The sequence below is a fragment of the Lodderomyces elongisporus genome, chromosome 7 (assembly GCF_030384665.1).
Source record: "Lodderomyces elongisporus chromosome 7, complete sequence".
NCBI classification, from domain to species: domain Eukaryota; kingdom Fungi; phylum Ascomycota; class Pichiomycetes; order Serinales; family Debaryomycetaceae; genus Lodderomyces; species Lodderomyces elongisporus.
The window spans coordinates 398,872-408,229 of record NC_083679.1 but is presented as its reverse complement, the minus strand read 5'-3'; positions in this window follow the sequence as shown (position 1 = coordinate 408,229).

Here is a 9,358-nt window from a genome sequence, read left to right as displayed (position 1 = left end):
AGGACAAGGAAAATGATGGATTTTTTTTTTTTGCCAAATGGAAGAAAGAGATATTAGAGGTATATTAATTGTTTATGAGACGAAGGATATAATCGAATGAGTTTTATGACTATAGGGTTGGTTGACACTTGAATTTCTTGATTGCAATTTGCAATTTACAATTTGTTCTTTTTTTTTGTTTAGTTTTCAGTTCTCGATTGATTAATATGTTTTAAATATATATTCTTCTACATTACTACGATATCCAGTATTTTGCTCTGTGTGTGTGTGTTATTCTTAATATTCTCGTCAGAATTGATTTGATATCGAATACAATTAGCCATATATTTACACCATCTTTGACATCTACATTGGCAAATACTTGCTTTGTTATTCAACTTTTTGATTTTTTTCCTTTTCTCAAATGAAAAGTTGGAAAAATATATTGAGACTCCAAAACTAGATTACCGGGATTATACTGATTCACTTTGCTAAAGTTGTGGGCTTCTGCACAATTAATTCTGATGAGAAGAAAAGAACATATACGTTAACCACAGATTTGGCTCTAGAGAGCGATAGAGGGGGAAGAGGAAAGGGAATGGGTATCTATGGTAGACCACTATGTCGCTGGTTGCAAAAGAAGAAAAGATAATTAAAAAAAAACACAACATACAATTATAAAATATACACATTATATAAAAATTTTTGTTAGCCAGTTTCACAGTGGAGGAAAAAAAAAAATAAAAATATTATAAAAAACAAAATAATAAATAGAAAATTAAACAAATCACCATTTCCCCAACGCGTCCTGATAATAAATTTTATTATCAATGTGGCAACCCATTACATCACCTCCATAACCACCACCACTTCCACCACCTACACCACCACCACTTCTACCTTCATCATCGTCATTATTCAACTCTGTGCTTTTTCCTCTCAGGTTTTTTATAAAAAATAAATAAATGAGGGGCGGAGTTCAAAGATAGTGTTTGATACTGATGGAACCTGTTTGATATTTTATTCCACCCGTACCACAAAGTATAGTCGTGGAATTAATAATAACGACAAGAATATTTATGAGTTGAGCCTGCAAAATTATGGTCTTGAGAATTCATAATAATTAGATACTAAATGTGAAGAAACGGGCAGTTTTAGCAAAGAAGAAGAAGAAGAAGAAGAAAACGATTCAAGGACAAGCTTATTTGCGAATGATAATGACGTAAAGCCATAGCTTCTGGAATGGTCTACTTCTTTTTAAAAGAGAACAAAATAGAATAGCTACATTGCATGTATTGAAACTTCCTTGGTTCCAAAGTGGCTTACCAGCTTCACCAGCTTTTTACTCATGAACATGACAGTAGCGAATCGTTATTGAGAGAAAGCGATAACACCCCGCAGCGTCCTGCTTTATCATTTTCAGCATGGAGTACAACTTGGATCTTGCCCTACCTCGACATGCAGTGATAGTATTGATAACCCCTCACCCCTTCACCCCTTACCCCTCACACTTCGCCCATAATACACCTATTTCCACTCCAGAATCCTCCTATAATAACGCTTATCTTGTTTTATTTTTTTTAGCATATTATGTTTTTTATGTTTTTGGGTTATTACAACAACTTTTTATTATTACAAAAGTTTCAACTGCTACTGTTTGACCAAATTACCCGAAGAGAGATGAAAAGAATAATAATAGCAACCACAAGCACAATAATAATGATAATAATAATAATAACCACAATCACAATAATAATAATAATAACAATAATAATAATACCGACATGATTGTGCATCTTTTCAGCATTTATTCTCCAAGTTTCTTATCCTATTTACACCACAAAAAAGGATAAACATTATTCCAGATGGGCAAGGCAGATATATGAGTGGAAAGCTTACGTCTAGCTAGGAATAGTTTGGGATCTTTCAGGAGTTTCATGAAAAAAATAAAAAATAAAGTAAAGGTGGAAGAAAAGGAAGAATATAATGATAATGAATGAGAATGGCGGAGACATGTTTTAAGTAATGCGAGGCATAGTGCACGGTCACACTTTGAGACAAACCTCGTATATGTTTATTATTATTTGAATTTTTCATTCATTCAGTCAGTTATCTATCCATGCATTGTTTTTTCTGTTTTTCTGTTTTTTTTTTTTTTTTTTTTTTGCTTTTTCCAAAAAACTCGGTTTTCCCTTTTGTTGACTATTAATATTGCGGAGATGGTCGAAGGGTTTTGGTGTTGCGACCCTTCGTAACTGAAATGGAGCAACACTTCTTGTTTTTCACTTCACCTCGTATTGTGTCATCCTTGTACAGGATAAAGGGGGAGGGGGGCGGAAAAGAAGGAGACGTGGTCAAGTTAATCTAGTGTGAGCTTGCCAATACTGAACCATGTAACCATATGTTTAATATATATGTATCGACGACGATTGATCTATTAATGAAAAGAAAGAGAGGTGAAGTGAACAGGTAATTGGACTACGATGTACTGTTTAGTGATAACGGTTTCGCTTAGAGTTTGCACAAGTCTAGAATAATTAGTAATCAAAGTGTTTGCTTCTATTCTAGAAATAAGTTGTGTGCTTTTGTTTGCTCAAGGTAACGCTTTGTCGAGACGACTTTTTCAATATCTTGAAACTTTGATCTTAGGTCTTGGAAGGTTACTTCTCATGTTACACACACAGTTTCTCTTTCAGATCTTGGAATTCATGTCTGGAAATTTATAGATCTTGGGTTCAACTTGAACCGGTAAGGCCAGATACGTTTCGGACACCAGCGTTCCGAAACAAACGAACAAAATAAAAAAAAGAAGTTCAGGGTGGCTTCAGCTTTCGTAGTTTTATGCTCAAGTTATTTTAATTCAATTCGATGAGATCTCACCGGTGAACCAAAAGCAAGAAAAAAAAAAATGAACATAAAAAAAAGAAACTGAAATAAAATAAAATACAACAACAAAAAATAAATACTAAACACAGACACAACCGTATCTGACTCAGGAAATTTTAGAAATCCAATTTCGTATCACATTATTTTGTTTCCAAATGGGTAATTAAAAACACAAGGTTGCATTTGCAAGGAAATGTATGATATTATAAAACATCTATTTTTTCTTATTCCTCCTTTTATTAAACGAAATGCAACAAAGTAGATAGAAAAAAGAAAGAAGAAAAAGGAATAGTTAAAGGAAAAAGAAAAATAATAAGGCCAAAAAAAAAGAAGCAAATACACTCAAGGATAGCCTAATGGTCTAGTCAACTAGACCCCTCCTTAGATATACTTCTCTTTGTACAAACGTAATAGTCATTTTCTTCAAGGGCTGAACTCTCGCTTCATTTCCGAGGGAAAACAAGACCAGGGACAAGAGTACAATAGCAAAAACTTGGGCCTTTGTTTTGTAGCTACACTTTCGCTCGTCACCTCCCTAATACGGTGGAAGTGGTGGTAATGGTGATGGTGGTAATAAAATGATGGTGGAGATGACGATGATAATAACGATGATAGCGACAATGAAAATGACAATTAAAGCACCACGGGACTTGTATGCATAATAATGTACTTTATGAAATCTGGATTGTAACTAACGTTTTGCATTATAAAAGGAGGTTTTCTTTGTAATCAAACACCGAACAGAGTGAAGCTGAACCCAGCAATAAAAACTTACATGATAGTGCCGATATGATATTATTGTTGGCTTCATCATTGCAGCAACTACAACTAACATCACCCATCACTATTGCTACTGCCACTACTACTCCCCGCATTTCATAGCTTTCACCCCTCATCTTTCCTTACTTATTTCATGTGTAAACAGCAGAAGACTTTTCAAAAAACCAAGAATCAAAAACCAAAAAACCAAGAATAAACACTCCCTACCTCTCGCTAGTGCCGTAAATTTTCCTGATAAGACAAACTTCTACCCTTTTTTTTTTGATACTTCTTTCCCATTACTTACACACACACACACACACACACACACACACACACACACACAGTTGTTTCAGCTAATGAACACTTCAACTTGTGTGGGATATTTGTGTTGCAGCAAAGTTTGGCAATCCATGTTACATCAAGCAGCCAGTAGACTTGAAACACCTTTATAGACACATGCTGTTTTTTTTTACCGAGAGTTAGTGTGTAGTGGGGAAACAAACGAATGAAAAAAAATAAATAATTAAATAAGAAAGACAAACACTTGCCGAGTTCTTTTAAACATCGAACAAGTTACTACCACTGGCACACAACTGACAACCATTAATGCTCTCCGTGACTGGTTAATCAATAAAGTTTTGATGAATATCTGACGAAGGTCAAAGGAGAGAGGAGAGAGGAGAGAGATAGAGATAGAGATAGAGAGAGAATAATAATAATAATAATAATAAAAACAAAACAAAACAAAGTAAAGTAAAGTAAAGTAAAAAAATGGTGTATACTTTGATTAGGCTTTTAAACTACTGACTTTCAAGACTTTTTGTAATGCATTTTATAGTTTGGCATTCAATTAGATAGTTCGCAAGCGTCCCTGCTTATCTGGAGCGTGTTTTAATATATGCTTTCATCAAGAGCTTTGTATTGACACTGATTGTTGTGAACTCTAGCCCAACACCGCCTTTTGCTCTCCCCAACTAATGCCAAAGCTTCATCCATGTTTCGCATTATTGCTGTAGCCATAAGCCATCACTCCGGCAATTGCACAAACTCTTGTGCTCAATTGAAAAAAGAAAGTAGTGTTTAGATAAATGACTCCAACTGTTGATACCAAACATGAGGCGGAAACGTGAATTTTAATGATGAGCAAAACCAAAAAAAATAAGAAAGAGTGAAAATATATCCCAGGAACGTGCTTGCTGATGATACTTCAAGTACTTGTATAAAACAAGCTTTTCCATTGCCCCTCCCTCCTTTTTTATTTCCCACTTTATCTATCCTTCTCTTTCTTTGTCTTCATATCTTCTTTTTTTCCATTTTTTTTTTAATCTGAAAAGCTATTTTCGTGTTTTAGCACACCACCATGGGGTTTAGCAAAAAATGCAAGAAAAGTGTCACCTTGTTTGGAAAAAATCAGTAGGTTTTAAAAAATAAAGTAACCTAAAAGTAAATGCAAAAATAGAAAACAAGGTTTTATGAAAACTTAAACCCGATTTAAAATAGAACAAACAAAAGCATAGCAATGTAAAGTAAAGAAAAGTAAAGAAAAGTATAGCGAAACATGACAAAGTCTCCATGTTGTATTTAACCAGTCCTTTCCATTCTCTCCCTATTAACATTCATCATTTAGCATTTACCATGTATCCCTTATCCTTTCTCCATTATCCTTTATCCCTTATCCTTTATCCTTTATCCTTTATCCTTTATCCCCTATTCTTTATGACCTATTGTTTATCCTTTTGTCTCTTTGCAGTGTAACATTTCCCAAAAAACAGAGAATTAATGCACAATCGTGCCTCAAAAAATTGAATCAAGGTAGTATTTTTGTGCGAGGGGGAGGGGCGAAGGGGCGGAAGGGGGCAGGGTGATAATTGCTGGACGCATTATCAATTAGCTTCTTTGTATGAGTCCATGGGCAGAGCTAAAATAAAGGTTTCTCTGATTGTGGTTGTGGTTGTGGTTGTGGTTGTACTAGTGGATTTTGGTGGCTATGGTTGTAGTGGTGCAGGTAACAAGAAGTAGATGTGGTTAGTTCAGGTAAAAAGGTCGCCCCTATTATGCGAAAATTTGTTGGCATTGGCCAATACTTCTGGAGGTTGCAGTTTTGTCAATGCGAAACTATACAACAATACATTACCACACAAGTCGAGCTTCCTTCTTCCATCCCAGCCCATTCCGATACCCCCTCTTCTCCCTCTCTTCCCACTTCCCACTTCCCTCGCCCACACCCACACACACACCCACACACCCAGCTACTACCTTTATTGATTTTTTAAAAATATACTTCAGGATACTTCACTTGATAATGTCAATTGTGCATATTCTTTACCAAAGGTTATTGATCAGAAGCCAAACAAAATAAAAAGGACAACGTGTTACTTTTCGAGTAGAGTAGTATCAATTGGGAGGATGGATGCATAGACATTGGAAGAGATATTAAGTTTGAAGTTACAATTCCATAAAAACTGCCTTTAGATGTCCTTCACCTCCAAATAAAAAAAAGAAAAGAAAAAGAAAAGGAAAAGAGAAATATGCTTTGTCAAAAGTAGCAAATGTTGATGTACTTTGTTTAGCTCAATGGTACTACAAGAGACACCCAAAAAGCTATAAGGATGCAAAAGTTGCAAAATAAAAAAGAATAAAAAAAAAAAAAGAAAAAGAAAAAGAAAAATAGATGCCGCAAAAAGGAAACTTTGTTTCTGAGTATCCAGAGTCAACTCATAGACGATGGATGAACACCAATGAAAAGTGGGAGTTTTCTTTTTCTTATACCTTGTGAGTCAGTATCTAAAACCAGTATACTGCTCTAGTATGCCTATTTTCAACCCTGGCAATTCTCTCCTCACTCTTTCCTCTGCACACCCACAACGACATTGACTTGCGGGAAAAAAAGAAAAAAAGAATTTTGTTGAAATTTAGTGGGTCGCAAGTAACACTTGTACTGTGCATATTGCATGCCATGTCACCTACTTTTACCTTTGTTTGACAACTACAATACTACAGAGGAAGATAAACAATAGGTGCAAGAAAAAGGACAAAGAAGAAAAACACACAACAATAAGCACCATTTTTCTTTTCTTCTTCTTCTTCTTTTAAAGAAAAAAAAAATGAAAATGGTTTAATTTTGAGTTTCACCACCATCCCTATGCAAGTTTCAAGACTATGCCCTGCACAGAGTCCACGATACACAGGAAAAAGTGGCAAACGAGGTAGTTGCAAAGAAGCACTTGTACAAATATAGTGATAAAAGCAAAAAATAAACCAGTAGTAGCAATATGTACAGTTTTCGCAATGCATACTGGCTTTGCTTGGAAGTAGTATAGGAGCATCCTGAGGGAAGGTGTTTAGAAAAGCTTTCATGGCTCCCAACTTGTTTCGGGCTTTATGTGTGCATCTAAAATCCGGAACTATTGGAAATATTATAATAATAACGCATGTATTGATCTGACTAATAGCACTACCAGTTTCTCCTGATGTTTGTCTTGTGTAGCCAAGGAAGTGTAGTGGTGGTAGTGGTGGTAGTGCTAGTGGCGGGAAGAAGGCGTGAGTGAAAGTAGAGGTCGAGAGAAACTCTATGGACTCTATCACTACTGACGATGACCATGCGACGTAGGAAAAGCCCCAAAAAACATAAAAAAAAAATACTAGGTGTTACAGTCAATCAACACCAACACGAACTTTCTAACCTTTAATCCTTTGTCTTTTGTATACCCACCTTTTTTCTTTTTTGCCTCTTACATTGTCTTTGCAAATGCAATCAATCTTTGTTTTGACACAAAAACTTTAAAGTTTCGTGAACGGCACCATCGTTTTTGCTAAATTTCCAACTCGATAAAGATCGGCCAACACTCTGTTTCAGCCATTTTTCATGTTCCTGCTCTTGTTTGGATGTTTCAATGTTTCAATTTTTCAATTTTTTTTTTCTCAGTTTCAATTTCAATTTCAATTTTCAATTTTTCACTTTTGGGTTTATTCTGTCTCTACGATTTCATTTATATTTGGTTTTAGACGGTGACGCTAACAAGAAACAGATGTTTGGGGTCGTTCTTGACGGTTACATTTTAGAGGTATTACAAAGTAGTAGTACTGCAGATCACGAAAATATGGGTACCGTGCTGTAAGTTTTTGTTTTTCTTTTTTGTTTTTCTTTTCTTTTGATTTTCTTTTTAACTCTTGAGACTAGAATTTGTGTTCAAAAGCAGGTTTGCAAGAGGAATGTAGTGGAATGGAACCGTCTTTGCTTGGTTTGCTTCCACCCTTCCGCCTGCTCTCAACTCATTTCCCATAAGATGCAAGAACCAAATCTGAAAAATGAAAAGTGAAGAATGAAAAGCAAACTGCAAAAGAGTAGACGTAATACAACTATATAGAAAAGAGATGAAATTTGGGTTGGTGGTCGATTCATACTTTGCTTTTTTTTTTTTTTTTTTTTTCTTTAGTTGAGGTTCAGAGTTTCGTGGCTTTTAGTTTGTGACTCTGTCCAATCACATCTCCCTTTGCACGAAAAGCATTATCGCGGTACACCGGACGCAAGTTGCATCATCATCAACGTGCAAAAGAGTAGGGCATGGGAAACGTTTGTTGGTTTATGCTGAGTGGTGAAAGTTGAGGATGTGCAGTTATAGTAATTTCAAAAAAATTTGTCTATTGAATAAGTGAATGAGAAAAAAAAGTGAAAAAAGAAGTGAAAAAAAAGGAAAATGGGCCCAAAAAAAAAAGGTCAATAGGAATTTCAGGCTAAACAACTAAAAGACGACCCTCATTAATCTCTTTGACAATCTCTTATTTAAGAAATAGGGAATTAGGGGTAAAATTGGAATCAAAAAGAGAAAGAGGGAAAGAGATCTTGTGTGTTTGTGTGTGAAAAGAAATTTTGGATTTGACAAACCTTTTCTTTATAGCTCAACCAACATTTGGTCTTATCTCAGCACCACAACTAGATAGTAATAATATTATATATATATTTTTTTTTATTTTTGTCTTCATCACGCTTTTCTTCCCCGATGCCCCCACGCCCCCACGCCCCCACGACTGCACCTCCACATTTATTTATCTGCCCATTCTTCATTCTACGGATTTTTGTTTTTCTTATTGCAGATTTGTAGACGATGGTAGCATAATCATGGCAGGCCTCCCTCGTAATCACTAATCATTTTTGATATATTCGTATCTTTGACTCGAGAACTACTCTTTGCCCTCTTTTCACTTCCCCCTCCCCCACTCTTTCCCCCTGTAGTCATCACTGTAAATCTTTCCCGTTTGTTCATTCCTCTTTCTTCTTTTCTTTTTTTTTTCCATGTTTCTCACTACTTTTTTTTTCCTGTACCAGGCGCAGTAAAGTGAACGACAACAATAACATCCACAAACCCAATGGTCCGTTGCGTACCCCTGAAATTTCACTTTTGTTAGTGTTGATGCTACCAACTGTACATATAATAATAATAATAATAATTGTAGATAAAAGAACGAGTGAGATGCGTTGCGGGCTAACAGGCGCTTATTTTACCAGACCCAAACCCAAACCCCTCTCGAAATGGGAACTTTCTTCCACAAATATTTATTTCATATTAGCTTTTCATACCTTTTCATACCTTTTCATAGCTTGTTTTTGTATTGTCTTGTTTTTGTATTGTATTGTTCATTCTTTACCTTGCAAACGAGTTGTGGGAACAAACAATACCAATGCAATATGAATTTATGAGTGACCAATTCGTCTAACAATACACAAGGGTAT